Source organism: Heterodontus francisci, chromosome 36 (assembly GCF_036365525.1).
Source record: "Heterodontus francisci isolate sHetFra1 chromosome 36, sHetFra1.hap1, whole genome shotgun sequence".
Taxonomy (NCBI): domain Eukaryota; kingdom Metazoa; phylum Chordata; class Chondrichthyes; order Heterodontiformes; family Heterodontidae; genus Heterodontus; species Heterodontus francisci.
Genome location: NC_090406.1, coordinates 18008988 through 18025574, shown reverse-complemented (window position 1 = coordinate 18025574; position 16587 = coordinate 18008988). Strand labels below are relative to the sequence as shown.

General features: G+C 43.4%; 1 long non-coding RNA gene across 1 annotated transcript; it reads left to right on the top strand.

Annotated features, from left to right (window-relative positions):
• The first annotated feature begins 1124 nt into the window (after positions 1-1124).
• Positions 1125-15547, top strand: LOC137351624 (uncharacterized). The gene is made up of 3 exons (XR_010969531.1): positions 1125-1924; positions 12203-12370; positions 12992-15547. It is a non-coding gene; the product is annotated as an uncharacterized lncRNA (long non-coding RNA).
• Positions 15548-16587: the final 1040 nt, after the last annotated feature.

The window sequence follows — 16587 nt, the reverse complement described above, 5'->3', positions numbered from 1 at the left end:
GTTTATAATGTTTTAATCTTTTATCTTTTCATTTTTCCCCCCAATGATCGCCCTTCTTTGTCTAAAGGTAATGACTGAACGCTGGGGTATAACTCCAAATGTGAAGCTGGACTGTGTATGTGGGTGGGCTATTCACCCATAGGCTGTTGGGAGAGGTTGTCACACTTGAGCTTGATTTTAACCTCACCCAATATCCATACATGCTCTTTCCAGCAGGGTGGGGGCAGGGTCACTGCATACTATCAGGATGGTTTCCCCTCCCTTACCCACGAGGCCAGATGCAATACCCCTACCGCAATCCCTGTGATCAACCAACATGCAAGCCAAGGATTGAACCTGGTGCCTATCCATTCTACATGACTCAGTACAGGCCAGACAGTGGAAATTATTATTGTTTTAGTCAAAACTAAATAAGGACAAGAAAGAAAGAAAGAACTTATGTTTATGTAGCACCTTTCACTATCTCAGGATATCCCGATGCACTTTTGAAGTGTAGTCACTGTTGCAATGTAGGAAGCACAGCAGCCATTTCGTGTACAACGAGATCCCACATACTCCAATGTAATTATGACCAGATAATCTGTTTTTGTGATGCCAGTCGGGAGATAAATGTTGGCCAGGACACTGGGGAGAACTGCTCTGCTCTTCTTCGAATAGTGCAGTGGGACCTTTTGCATCCTCCTGAGGGGGGGCAGACATCACTTCAGTTTAACCTCTCGTCCAAAAGACAGCACTGCCAACAGTGCAGCACTCCCTCAGTACTGCATTGGAGTGTCAGCCTAGAATTTGTGCTCAAGTTTCTGGAGTGTTGCTTCAACCCGCAATCTGCTGACATAGAGGCGAGTGTGTTACGAGACAGACAAGAGAATTTAGTGTTGTAAGCGAAATACTGCAGATGCTGGGAATCTGAAATCCAAACGGAAAATGCTTGAAATACACAATAGGTCAGGCAGCAACTGTGGAGAGAGAAAAACAGAGGTAACATTTCAGGCTGATGGCTTATTGTCTGACCGTAGGCCATCAACCTGAAATATTCAATCTGTTTCTCTCTCCACAGACGCTGCTTGACCTGCTGAGTATTTCCAACATTTTCTGTTTCGATTTGTGTTGTCATTGATGTGGCAACTGCTACAGTGCAGTTCACACCTGGCAGTCAGGAAAGAGTTAAGAATTGCCCTGGTTTCTAAGTGCAGTGACACCATGAATGTTCTTCTGAAGGTTTCCTCTGATTCATATTGCTAGCAAAATTGTAAACACATCCTAAAAGGTATTTTTAATATAATTTTGTTAGAAATAACGGAGAAAATCTTTCATGCTGTCATGTAAACTGAGTTTTTAGAGCAATTTAGTTCAGGCTTCCATATGGGTTGTAGTAGTGTAACAATACCCTTTTTGAGTTAAACTGGTGACACTTCAGAACTTCTTACTAGCAACAGATCAGAGGGCAAATGAGTGATTATATGGAATAATTCTTTCACTTTGTACCAATTGTGCAATGCCACATTGTTTTTCAACCTTTTAGGTATCTGGAACTTTACTCATGATCCTTAAATTGATGAGATTGGACAGCTGCATCCATAAGGAGGCCCTTGTTCTGGTTGAAACAGCATGAGTCTGTGTGGTGCCTGAACGGGGCACGAAGCCCCTCCTTTGACTGCTTTTGTTAATGTAAGTGCAGGGCTGTTAGTTTTGGCAGAGGGAGAGCTGTTCTCAGCTTCTTGTGTGCAGGCAGCCCTGGAGATGGTGCCAAGCTCTCCCTCAGGAATAATGCTGCAGTTAAAGGTTCTAAGGACGGCCAGTACGCAGCCTGCAATGCATATACAATACAGTCTCATTAACCTCTCAGTGTGAAAGGAGAGAGGGGCCTGAATAAGGTTTTCTGTGCCTCAGATGTATCCAGAACTGAAAAACTTAATTTTATACAGTAAGTTTTATCACTTTCTGAATATGACTCCAATCTGTCATTTGTCTCCTACTAGTAATACAATTATCTTATTTATCAAATTCTGTTTCGAATGTATTATTATAAATGGAATCAAGTGGCTGGATTAAAAATATTCCTTTATTCCAGAACTCCGTGATTTTTATCAACTTTACTTGTGCAAGGTAGAAGGATTAAGGTGAAGATATGTATGCTGCATTTTATGTCAGGGTGAATGATTTATTTTTAACTGAGAATTTTGGTAATTTGGTACAATAATGTACCAATGCACTGTGGCACATCGTGAGGTTCCAATTCACGGTATTGCACACTAATGTTCCAGCTCACTGTATCACACTGAATGTTCTAGCTCACTGTAGCTCACTGTATCTCACTACCTCAGCTCATCTGCTGCTGGAATCCTTACTCATGCCTTTGTTACCTCTAGACTTGACCGTTCCAATGCACTCCTGGCTGGCCTCCCACATTCTGCCTTCCATAAACTTGAGTATATCCAAAACCTTCCTGCCCGTGTCATAACTCCCACCAAGTTCTGTTTACCCATCACCCCTCTGCTCGCTGACCTACATTGGCTCTCGGTTAAGGAATGTCGAAACTTTAAAATTCTCACCCTTTTTCCAAATTCCTCCATGTCCTCACCCCTCCTTATCTCTGTAATCTCCTCCAGATCTACAGCACTCCAAGATATCTGTATTCCTTTAATTCTGGCCTCTTAAGCATTCCCGATTTTAATCACTCCACCATTGGCAACTGTGCCAAGGCTTTAAGCTCTGGAATTCCCTCCCTAAATGTCTCTGCCTCGCTACTTCTCTTTCCTTTTAAGATGCTCCTCAAAACCTATCACTTTGAACAGCTTTTGGTCGCATGCCCTTATGCCTCCTTATGCGACTCGGTATCAAAATCTATTTGATAACTCTCCTGTGAAGCACCTTGGGATGTTTTAGTACATTAAAGTCAATATATAAATACACGTGTTGTTGTTGTTATTTTGATGTACCAGCTCACTGTATTTCACTATGATGTTAGATTTTTTTAGATTTAGAGATACAGCACTGAAACAGGCCCTTCGGCCCACTGAGTCTGTGCTAATTATACTAATCCTACACTAATCCCATATTTCTACCACATCCTCACCTGTCCCTATATTCCCCTACCACCTACCTATACTAGGGGCAATTTATAATGGCCAATTTACCTATCAACCTGCAAGTCTTTGGCATGTGGGAGGAAACTTAGACACTGAGGGAGGCGGTGGCGTAGTGGTAATGCCACTAGATAGTAACCCAGAGCCCCAGGCTAATGCTCTGGGGACATGGGTTCAAATCCCACCACAGCAGATGGTGGAATTTGAATTCAATTTAATAAATCAGGAATTAAAAGCTAGTATAGTGACCATGCAACCATTGTCAATTGTTGTAAAAACTCATCTGGTTCACTAATGTCCTTTAGGGAAGGAAACCTGACCTACTTGTGACTCCAGACCCACAACAATATGGTTCACTCTTAAATGCCCTTTGAAATGGCCTAGCACTCAGTTGTATAAAACCACTACAAAGTGTAAGGAAAGGAATGAAACCAGACAGACCACCCGGCACCAACCTAGACATCAGAAATGACAACGGCAAACCCAGCCCTGTTGACCCTGCAGTCCTCCTTACAAACATCTGGCGGTTTGTGCCAAAATTGGAAGAGCTGTCCCACAGACGAGTCAAGCAACAGCCTGACATAGCGATACTCACAGGATCATAACGTCCAATGCCCCAGACACCACCATCACCATCCCTGGGTCTGTCCTGTTGGTGGGAGGCCTGCCAGAGGTGGTGGCACAGTGGTATACAATTGGGAGGGAGTTGCCCTGGGAGTCCTCAACACTGACTTCGGCCCCCATGAAGTCTCATGGCATCAGGCCAAACAGGGGCAAGGAAACCTCTTGCTGATTACCACCTACTGCTGCCTCCCCTGTCCCCTATTAGCTAATAAATCAGTGCTTCTCCATGTTGACCACCAATTGGAAGAAGCACTGAGGGTAGCAAGGGCACAAAATGTACTCTGGGTAGGGGTCTTCAATGTTCATCATCAGGTGTGGCTCAGTAGCACCACTACTGACCGAGCTGGCCAAGTCCTAAAGGACATAACTGCTAGACTGGGTCTGCGGCTGGTGGTGAGGGAACCAACGAGAGGGAAAAACCTACTTAGCCTCATCCTCAGCAACCTATCTGTCGCAGATGCATCTGTCCTTGACAGTATTGGTAGGACCACCGCACAGTCTTTGTGGAGACAAAGTCCCATCTTCACATTGAGGGTACCCACCATTGCGTTTTGTGGCACTACCACTGTGCTAAATGGGATACGTTTTGAACAGATCTGGCAACTCAAAACTGGACATCCATGAGGTGCTGTGGGCCATCAGCAGCAGCAGAATTGAATTCATCCACAATCTGTAAACTCATGGCCTGGCATATCCCCCACTCTACCATTACTATCAAGCTGGGGGACCAACCCTGGTTCAATGAAGAACGCAGAAGGGCACGCCAGGAGCAGCACTGGGCAGACCTAAAAATGAGGTGTCAGCCAGGTGAAGCTACAACACAAGACTACTTGCATGCCAAACAGCGTAAGCAGCATGCAATAGACAGGGCTAAGTGATCCCACAACCAACGGATCAAATCTAAGCTCTGCAGTCCTGCCACATTCAGTTGTGAATGGTAGTGGGCAATTAAACAACTGACAGGAGGAGGAGGCTCCACAAATATCCCCATCATCAATGATGGGGGAGCCCAGCACATCAGTGCAAAAAAAAAAGGCTGAAGCATTTGCATCCATCTTCAGCCAGAAGTGCCGAATGGATGATCCATCTCGGCCTCCTCCTGAGGCCCTCAGCATTACATATGCCAGTCTTTAGCCAATCCGGTTCAGTCCACGTGATATCCAGTGCCTTCAGCCGTTTCTTGATACTGCAAAGGCAGACAACATTCAGGCAATAGTACTGAAGACTTGCGCTCCAGAACTATCCATGACCCTAGCCAAGCTGTTCCCGTACAGCTAAAACACTGGCATCTATTCAGCAATGTGGAAAATTGCCCAGGTATGTCCTATACACAAAAGGTAGGACAAATCCAACTCAGCCAATTACCACCCTATCAGTCTACTCTCAATCATCAGCAAAGTGATGGAAGGGGTCGTCGACAATGGTATCAAACGGCACTTGTTCAGCAATAATCTGCTCACTGACACTCAGTTTGGATTCCGCCAGGGCCACTCAGCTCCTGACCTCATTACAGCCTTGGTTCAAACATGGACAAAAGGACTGAAATCCAGAGGTGAAGTGAGAGTAACTACACTTGACATGAAGGCAGCCTTTGACCGAGTATGGCATCAAGGAGCCCAAGCAAAACTGGAGTCAGTGGGCATCTGGGGAAAACTCTCCACTGGTTGCAACCATATCTAGCGCAAAGGAAGATGGTTGTGGTTGTTGGAGGTCAATTATCTCAGTCCCAGGCCATTACTGCAGGAATTCCTCAGGGTAGTGTCCTAGGCCCAACCGTCTTCAGCTGCTTCATCAATGACCTTCCTTTAATCATAAGGTCAGAAGTGGGGATGTTCACTGATGATTGCAATGTTCAGCACCATTAGTGACTCCTCAAATACTGAAGCAGCCCATGTCCATATGCAGGATGCCCTGAACAACATCCAGGCTTGGGCTGATAAGTGGCAAGTAACATTTGCACCACGCAAGTGCCAGGCAATGACCATCTTAAACAAGTGAAAATCTAACCATCTTCACTTGATGTTCCATCACTGAATCATCACCATCACTGAATCCCCCACTATCAACATCCTGGGGTTACCATTGACCAGAAACTGAACTGGGCCAGCCACATAAATGCTGTGGCTACAAAAGCAGGTCAGAGACTGGGAATTCTGCGGTGAGTGACTCACCTCCTGTCTCCTCAGAGCCTGTCCACCATTTACAAGACACAAATCAGGAATGCAATGGAATACTCTCCATTTGCCTGGATAGGTGCAGCTCCAAGAACACTTAAGAAGCTCGACACCATCCAGGACAAAGTAGCTCGCTTGATTGTCACCCCATTCACCACCCTCAAACTTCACTCCCTCCACCACCGATGCCAAATGGCAGCAGTGTGTACCATCTACAAGATGCACTGCAGCAACTCACCAAGGCTCCTTCAACAGCACCTTCCAAACCCGCAACCTCTACCACCTGGAAGGACAAGGGCAGCAGATACATGGGAATACCACCAGATGCAAGTTCCCCTCCAAGCCACACGCCATCCTGACTTGGAACTATATCGCCATTCCTATGTCGCTGGGACAAAATCCTGGAACTCCCCTATACCTCAAGGACTGCAACGGTTCAAAAAGGCACCTCACCATCACCTTCTCGAGGGCAATTAGGGATAGGCAACAAATGCTGGCCTAGCCAGTGACACCCACATCGCGCGAACGAATGAAAAATACCATCGCCAATTTTAGCAAAAGAAAGTTGGAATTTACATGGTTATTCCACCATCGGAGGAACACACCTCAGCCTGATACTGTCTTTACTCACGGTCCATGCATGCACATGAAATTTGTATGATACAATTCAGGATCAGAAGTCCTGGCTGATCATCTTTCTTCTTCCAAACCCAGTGGCATTAAAGCCAGATACAGTGTCTTACCATAATCCAGCTGGGATCATCCACTAGCTCAACATGGACCAAGGATCGTGGTGGTTCTTCCTTGCTTTCTACAGCTTGATACACACCATGTTGTACATGTGCCCACTGGGCCATCAGACAAAACAACAATTTGCACTTGTATATCACCTTTAAAATAGATAGACATAAATATCAGACAAAATTTGACACTGAGCTACATCAGGTGATATTAGAACAGATGACCAAAAGCTTGGTCAAAGAGGTAGGTTTTAAGGAGTGACTTAAAGGAGGAGAGAGAGGTAGAGAGGTTTAGAGAGGAAAATCCAGAATTTAGGGCCTAGGCTGTCAATGGTGGAGAGAAGGAAATCGGCCTGTGTTGCAGTCATAACTGAGGCAATCATTTGCCCTAACTATAAACAAGTGAAGCTCACTAATGAAATGGGTTGTTGGTCAGAAATAGATCAGAAAGCCTGAGGCCCAATAATTGGGTGCAAGTGTGGATTCCCTATCCAAGCACTCGGTAAGCCAAGCTCAGCAGCTAGAGCATGAGGCTGGATATCTAATCAACAGTTTCACCTAGCAGTGCACTCGTTGAGTTCATCGCAGGGGGAGTTTGCTTCAGTAGATTTGCAGGATTGCAGGTTTTTTTTGTATGACACGTTTTGATTTCTTTTCCTTCTGCTGTTATTCACAGTATCCTTATACTTGCTGTCACATTCAATACAAATGGAATATTTTACAATCACTTCTCACTGAAAACTAATGAGAAATTCATATATTGCCATGCAGTAAAAAATGCTCCACACAAGGAGTTAACCTGGAGGCAGTGTTTGCTCAATTGATTTACGTGTCTTATCACATTCAACTATCTTTTTTTTGTTCCTCATTTTCCATGGAAAGTTTACAGACCAAGTGACGGCACATTTTTACATTCCGTACTACTTACGCAGCACTTGGAATACTTTAAATTTCCTACATGTCGTAAGCCAAGTATCCCCTCCACCATTCCACACCCCCCCCCCACCCCCCCCACACAACCTCAAATGTATTTCAACTACTGAAGCATTTCTGCACTTCATCAGTGGCTGGAAACGTTGCCTGTTTCCATACCTCCCTGTTAACCCTGGACAAACTGAAACTGCTTAGCTGGATGGTTCAACCACTGATGGGATGGAAAAGTCATACGTTGCTACTTTTTTTAGAGAATGAGTGCATTTATGTTTACTGGCTTTTCCAGTTGTGGGTTGTGGGTCTATAGCCTAATGGCATTTGGCAAAGGAGCATTGAATTTGTCGTATAACCAAATACTGATGAGCTGTTATTGAAAATTCAACTGAGAAACATTGGGACTGCAAAAGCCCAAACACTGAGTGGGCAATAATGTTCTGATTCCACAAGGTAGCTTAATAAGCTATGAATTTAAAAATCACTACTCTGTTTATCCCAAAATCTCAATGCAGCCATCAACCACCAGAAAGAAACACCAATAATAACTAGCACCTTTAACGGAGTAAAACATCCCAAGTCATTTCACGGAAGCGTTAGCAAACAAAATATAAAATAAAATAAAAAGATATTAGGACAGGTGACCAAAACCTTGGTCAAAGGTAGTTTTAAAGAATGTCTTAAAACATTATTGTATGTACATAAATTATCTGGTCATTATTTCATTGTTATTTGTGTGCTCTTACTGCATGCACATTGGCTGCTGTGTTTCTACATTACAACCAAGACTACACTTCAAAAGTACCTTATTTGGGACATTCTGAGGGTGTGAAAGAAGCTATACGAATGTGTTAGTTCTTCCTTCTCTTCCTTCTTTATTTTCCAATTGATGCCACTCAATTACTCCATTTGCCCAAGTTATGCCACAGTATCATTTTATTTAAGTATTCTTTATTAGAAGCAATGGCACTGTCAAAATGACATATTTAATTTCAAAATAAACTCCAGACATATGCATAAACTATACACATGGTCACATCTCTGTGGACCATATTAGATGCATAAAGCTAAATGCCAGTTCAAGGTATTCTATCTCTGTCTGATGTACAGCCCTTCACTTCTAATAGATGTCCTCACTGGTGTTGTGTAGCACTGGGATGCAGCATAATATTTTGATGAAAGGAATATGGTTGTGCCATGTGCAAGCTAACAAACCATACAATGAAAGTGGGGGATATGTGGAGGTAACCTGCCAACCCTCACTGTTTAGGTCTGCAATGGACTGCCGGTGTCTATAAGGCTTCATGTGGCATGTGTAATTTTTGTATCCCAGTGTGAGTCAGGAGAGAGAGGGAGAAAACTGCAGCAATAAAGTGCCCTGAAATGAGCTGGTGAATTGGTAAATGTGCAGACTGAGCATTAGTTTTACTCTTAGGCTTTTGCTTATAGTTTCGATAGTAAATTAATATAGTGCAAAGACTTGAAATCAAAGTGTAACTGGGGCAGGTATAGGGAAGAGATGTTTCAAGAAAAGTGGGAAGTTTGAAAACCTAGGTCTTCAGTGACATTATGGGATGCTAGTTCACAGACAAGTAACGCTTTTGTGTCAAATTCCTTCATCTGCTCTTTTTAAAAGAAGTGTTAATCCATTTATTTTAACAGGTTTACACCTCCATTAAAATAGCGCTGAGAGGAATTTCAGACATACATGCAAAGTATTTGTGTGTTAGTCTCTACACCATAATTGCAAAGCCTTAGAGAATGGGCAGGGGTGGGGTGGGGTGGGGGGGGGGGGGGGGGGTTGGTGGGAGTGCGAGGAGGGGAAAAGAGATCAGGTAGTAACAAAGAAAATCAGTAGTGCGCTTGTGATTTGAGTATCTGGAGCTATGATTTACAAATCAGGACAAATAGAGGAAAACAACCTGTGCTGGAAATGCATAGCCGGGCTGTCAGGATCTGAAAGAGAAAAGAAAGGCTAATTTGTCCGATGTGACTATTCATCTGGACTGATTAAAGCTAAAATCCACACTAGCTTCAGACAAACGAACCAGAATTTTTCAGCTTTGCTTTAGCTGGGTCAAGTCACAGCCCTGACACCTTGGCACTTAAGGAGTTAAACTTGACTAAAATAGCCACTGGTGCACAAGGCAGCATCTCAATAACACATTCCCGGAATTCGATTACTTCCACTGCTTAGAACCAAAATATGCCAGCTGAAATCAGAACAGCTTCAAAACAGAAGTAAAGCAATTCAGTTATATTTTTAAAATACATTTTTCAAACATAAAGTCAAGGAATGGAAATTCAAAGAAAATTACTAATCAAGAATGAGAAAGAAAACCCTAAAAACAGAAGCTCTTCAAATAGACTTTTAGAGCAGAAATATCCATTTGTCTATGAATTTGCAGGTTAGCTTCATAAATCAAAAAACAGCTTCCACAGACTGTGAGTAGAGCCCTAACTAGGTAGATTACTGCAGCAAAACGTAATTCACTTTGAAGGAGAAATGACAAACATTAGAAATTCAAGAAGGATGCTACAGGGCTGATTCCATGATTGGGGCCATCCAACAAGAGGCAGCACTTGCAAAGAGTGCCTGATTGTGGATTTAGTTTGAGCATTCATTTCCATATAGGCCTACAAAACACTTAAAGGGTTTAGGGATATGGAACAGGCCATTGTGCAGATGCTTTTGGCTTTGCTTCATTTCATACTGAACCTGTTTTGAGCTTCCCGGCTGCTTAATGGCTAGATGTGCTCCTCAATATGCTGTTGAGTTAGACCGAGCAGGAGTGCTCCTGGTTTGATTCCCTTTTGTGTGCTTGAGTTTGCTGATCCCGGCAGCACTTGGCATACTATCATTGAGATGCTGTTTAAAAAAAATTCAAACAGTCGACGACCACAAACAAGTGGCACACTTGCTGTTGACTGTACTTAGTAACCAAATTTAATGATTTACCTTCTTCCAGCAGCCGCAGAAACTAATTTGTGTGTGCATGTGTGTGTGTATGTGTGTGGGTCTTAGGGGATACCCTGAGTTCTTTAATGATGCTTCTGCCTGCTGGCTGATAATTAATGGTGCTGGGTGCCCTCCTGGAATGTGCCTTTGCAAAGCAGGTGTGGAAAGAGATGCAGTGGTTTTTGTCAAGGTTCATCCCAAGCAGCTCTGTAACACAGGAGTCTGTTCCCAGGGACGCACACCGAGACAAACATCAACTGCTGCTGGAGGACTATCAATTCGGTGAAAGACGCCCTTTGGTCTGCCCGAAACTTGCTGGTCTTCCAGCGCAAAGAGTTGTCCACCACCGAATGTTGCAGACTGGCACATTCCAAGGTCCAGGACTACGTGCTGAGGGACGCACTAAAGCTTGGGGCAGCCGCAGCAAAGGCTCAATGGGGAAAGACCACAGTGTAAGGTTCCCCCACCAAGCTGGACTGAGGGGCTGGATCCATGGGAAACCCCTCGAACTGTATCGTTAATATTCTCAATTGCTGCAAATGTAAAACTGTAATTGACATGACAATTGTGAAACGGAAGGGTTGGGAAGAAACTCATGACAGTATTGAAGGAAACTGATCTCCCTTGCAATGTTTGTATTTTTTGGTGCTGTTTGGAAACTGTCTGGCAATGTAAATTTTACAGATGTTTATGAATAAAGTATATTTTGGAAATAAAAAAAAAAAAAATTAATGGTGCTGGGTGGGAATGTAAAGGGTGGGGGAGGGTGCGGGGGTATTGGGTGGGGAGAGAAGTGTGGTAGCCTGGAGGCTGGTTAGCAACACGACGATAAAAAAACATCAAGAGTCTCTGCGCCCCTAGGCTAGGGAGGGGGAAGTATCAGCCAGGATCCTATCTGATTGCCCCAGACTGAAAATACAGGTCTGAGGATGTAGGATAAAATTGGGCTTGGCTATGGTATTCTGTCCCCACTCATCTCCATCTCCACACACGCAAGCAAATAAGCTTGCCGGCACTTGCTTTTTAGACTCACACATGAAAAATAGCCACTTGAACAAGCTATTGTAGCTGCCTTGGAACCTCCCAAGCATGAGTACTATCAGGATAGAAGGAGAGATAATTGGGAGGGAATCTGTTTCTTGGTTAAACAGCTACTGTCTCTTGTAATTGGACTGAGACTAAAGATTGATTGTTTCGATGGTCTTGTTGTTGCACTGGGAGAGCCATGTGTTTTAACTTGAAGATAATGTGTACCAAGTAGGCTGTCTGGATGAGAACCATTTTCTCATAACAAGCCAAATTTGGCTGATTATTGCAAACTGATGCAAGTCCAGAGCAGTCAGATTAGCAGATCAACATTGTGGCATTGAAGCAAATCTGCACAGGCTTTGTTTCTGCTGTTACTTAAAAAAAAAATTAAATCTACATGGGTGGTGTAATGCCAGAACATGCTCACCTCCCACTGATTTTAAATCCCAGCGCCAGTTTACAATCTGACTTGGCTTGCTCACGCACTGGCTTTGCCAGTTCTTTCTGTGTTGCTGGTCAGGGCACCCTCACCACTGAAAAAACTCTCAGCAATCTTTCTCTCTTGCCTCTCAATGCTGTGTTTTTAACTGGTCGGCTCACAGAGGAACAGAGACATCAAGGCCGTGCAGAAGTCTTAATTCCGTTCTTGTCTTTCTCTTCCAGACAGTAGATCTGCAGCAGGCAGTTCAGAAGCAAAAGGAAAGAACAAGGACAAAAGTATCAGTTGTCTTCAAAAGACTGTCTTGAAACTTGCTATGAGGAAGGGAACTAAGCTGCAGCAATGGTTCAGTGGGCCAGTGCAGACTCTTGTGTAGATCTGAACCATACACTGTGAGTAGGTCTCACGTTCAATCCTTAGTCTGTGCTGAGTAAGTCGAACTCCACCAGCAACTGCAAGGTTCCCATTCATGCTTCAAGTTTTAGTTCTGAGCGACTCCCATTGTCGACTCAATTCCTGTATGAAACTCGACTTGTAGGCTCTCATATTGCGGTCTTGTTGACATGAAAACTTGTCCTTCTAGTCCGAAGCTACCTACACAAAACAGCTTAGTGTAAAACTGCTTTTATATGACCAGGACTTGAGTTATCACCAGTCTCGCACAGTTCGCTGCAGCCTGAATTTACTGGGCCTTCCAGGAGACTGGGCAGCTGACAGTGCAAGACTTGTGTGATTGGTCCAGGAAGCGCCAGCACATGGCACAGAAGCAGCTTAAAGCACTGACCTGCAGTGACACCAGAATTCAACTTTGATCTGGCTCGTTAATGCTCAGTGTCTGCTCTCATCTCTGAGAAGGCTGTTTTATTATGCTAGATATGTAAAAATCCAAATACAACCATGTTCTTGAGAAATATGAGTTAAATATTTAAAATTGTGCCCATTTTTGCAGACAGCTATAAAAGACATTTTTATCATCAAATCATATAAACTACAAACTCTCTTATTTATTTCAGGAAGTGATGCAGACTGGCTGCTTTGAAGACAAAAGGCAAATGATGAGGCTTTAAAGCCTCCAAAAACCTGTGTGAGATAAATAGCACTTCAAGCAGTTATAGCTTTGCTTAGTTGAACACAAACAAAAACTGTGATGGTACATGACCTTTTGGCTTATTCGCCAAAATAATTCCCGTGGAACTTATTGTCTTTTGCAAGTGTACAATTAGTGAAAAAACTATAGGTTTTTGCCTCTACAATCACTTTGCTTTCTCAATGTGTAACAATTTATAAATAGTCTGCATTGTACTCATAAAGCATTTAACTCTTCCAGTGGCATTACCTTCAAAGTAGGTTTGAAGAGAATGCCCTAAGACTTTCTGTCCCTTTTTTCTCATTTTGTCACTCATGCTCTTGTGTTCTCTCATTCTCTTGAGCTTCTCTTTCTCAGCCTGACTGTCACATTCTGTTTTGCTCTATCTCTCCTTTTATCTCCTGCTTTCTTCTCTCTCAAGTTTTATTTCCTACTCCTTCTCTTCTCGAGCAGTCATTCCTATGCTTGGCATTCATCGCACCTAGCTTTAATTTTCCTGTTTTTTTTACTGACAAGTTTTTTATGGATTTTAAAAGTTGGTTAATTTCTTCCTGTGACACCATTCGAGGAAGAACAGGGGAGTTCTCCCTGGTGTCCTAGTCAATATTTATCCCTCAATCAATCTTGGAGGATACATGGACTTAGTGAGTAGATTAATCCTACATGGAGGGCGTCATAACCAAATTCAGAACAATCAGAAGTGGGAACCGTGGCCATTTTTTACACTTGATAGCCCAGGTCAATGTGGTCAATTGTAAAGCCCCAGCTCAAGTTGGCTAGCTGCAGAGGACATCAGTGGAGTTTAGGGCCGTCTCGTCTTCATGACTCAGGACTACACAAGGTGGCGCATTTACTGGTTAAACAATTGGTAAAACTCTAGTAAAACAGGTTCGCACTGCAGGATTTTTTTTGAGTGCCATTCCAGCCCTGTACAATGAAATGTTTCCTCAAGGAAGGTTCTGATATAAAGGTGGACAAAGTGATATGTTATACATGTTGGCTGCAGAGATTTTACAGGTTTCTTTAAAATGGTTGCTGTTGGAAAACTGCAGCTGAAGTGCTCAAAGTTCTTGAAACTATAAGGTCAAATGACATTTGCAATCAGCTGTTCAAAGGAGGCCACTCCAAATCATTCCCTGATGATTACAAGAAAATCTAACAAAGGATTACTGGCAAATGCAGTGTCTAGGGTCCCAAGGTCAGCAAAGGTCACCAGGGCATGATTGGGTGGCCAAGGGTCCTGTGGCCTACTGCAACATTCCTGTGTTTAGGTGCCCTGTTTGATTAGCAAAGTAAAGTGAGATGCTGAACATCCAAGAAAGGCCAGCGACCAACAGTAGAGTCATGGCATCGGAATGCCAGAAAAGTCTTTTTTTAATATTTAGAATTCATTTGCATTATATCACTAATCATTGATGAGAACAACATTGTTTCAGGAGAGCGATATAATTGCCAGGGTTTGCTCCTTAAACATTGATAGGGGAACATTGTCATTAGTGGTCTCTCACACATAAAGAACAATACACACCCAAGAGGTGGACAGACTTATATGACAACAATAATGTGCATTCATGTGGCACCTATAACATAGTAAAGCATCCCAAAATGCTTCACAGGAGAGATTATCAAACAAAATTTGAAATCTGAGCCACATAGGGGGATAGTAAACAGATAACCAAATGTTTGGTCAAAGTAGTAGGTTTTAAGGAGGGTCTTAAAGGAGGGGCGCGATGAAGAGGTGGAGAGGTGTAGGGAGGGAATTCCAGAGCTTAGGGCCCAGGGAGCTGAAGCCTCGGCTGCCATTGCCAGGAAAAAGAGGAGACAGCTAAATACCTCACATGTTTATGGGGCAGTGTCCCAGAAGGAAATGTGGCCTCAGCACCAAAGGAAGCTGTCCTCCTCTTCGGAGCAGCAGATGCTTGCCCCCTAGCAATGTAATTTATAGTAAAGTTATTGTAACCAAAGGATAATAGGAATTATAACTGCAAGTAAGTGCTCCATTAGCAGTGAACTTTCAGTGCACTGGGATTGCCTGACTACAGGTAGTGATGTCCTTAAGGTTACCCCTTAAAACCAGCTCTGCCTGCCTGTTTAACCAATAACCCCACATCATTTTGGTGTCTGCTAGTTCAGGAATGCGACTTATCCTGAAATGTCTTTCCCTGAGGCACCGCTTCTTCCAGTGTTGATATCAACTGTGCGTGGAAGCAAATGGGAATATCTTCACGGAAAATAAACTTTCAGGCAAAATCACTTTAGACTATTTGCAGAAAACCTACCCAAAGTAATTGCTTTTGCTAACAAAGTGGTAATTTGGAAGTTGGCAGAACTTAAAGTCTCGCATGTGAATACTGATTTGCAGGCCCATGCCTCCAACGAAATACATAATAAAATATCCGAACTGAGCAAACTTAGCATGCCAATGGTTCCTTTGAACGCTTAACATTTAGTATTCACTTACAGTTTCCGCTTCATACCTCAGGCTCCCTGTTTAGCCAATCTGTCTATCCCTGCCCGTTTTAGAAAAAGGTCAATTCATTAAAATTGGAATCCATTCGGTTTTTCTTCTGCCCAAAACACTTTAAATAGTAAAGATTGAAGATATCACAGAATCATACAGCACGGAAGGAGGCTATTTGGCCCATTGTGCCTATGTTGACTCTCTGAAAATGCCTGATTTTTCCTCGTCGCCATGTAATTGTTTTACTTTTAGAGTATGATGTTCACACCAAATGCATTTTTGAAATGGGGTTTAGCTTTGGATGTCATGCTCCCAACTGTAACTTGATGAAATAATCTGTTGAGCAAAAGAGAAGTACCTGAGGAAAACCAGGGCCAATGGAACTATACCCAGCATGAATCTTCACCAGTGGAGGAGAGGAGCTCGCTTGGTAAACAGACATGTTGTGAACAGAGTTGTAGAGTCATAGAGTTATACAGCACAGAAACAGGCCCTTCGGTCCATCGTGTCCGCGCCGACCATCAAGCACCTATCTATTCTAATCCCATTTTCCAGCACTTGGCCTGTAGCCTTGTATGCTATGACGTTTCAAGTGCTCATCTAAATATTTCTTAACTGTTGTGAGGCTTCCTGCCTCTACCACCCCTTCAGGCAGTGTGTTCCAGATTCCAACCACCCTCTGGGTGAAAAAAGTTTTTCTCAAATCCGCGCTAAACCTCCTGCCCCTTCCCTTAAATCAATGCCGCCTGGTTATTGACATCTCCGCTAAGGGAAAAGTTTCTTCCTATCTACCCTATCTATGCCCCCTCAATTTTGTATACTTCAATCAGGTCCCCCCTCAGCCTTCTCTGCTTTAAGGAAAACAACCCTAGCCTATCCAGTCTCTCTTCATAGCTGAAATGCTCCAGCCCAGGCAACATCCTGGTGAATTTCCTCTGCACCCTCTCCAGTGCAATCACATCCTTCCTATAGTGTGGCAACCAGAACTGTACACAGTACTCCAGCTGTGGCCTAAATAGCATTTTATACAGCTCCATCATAACCTCCCTGCTCTTATATTC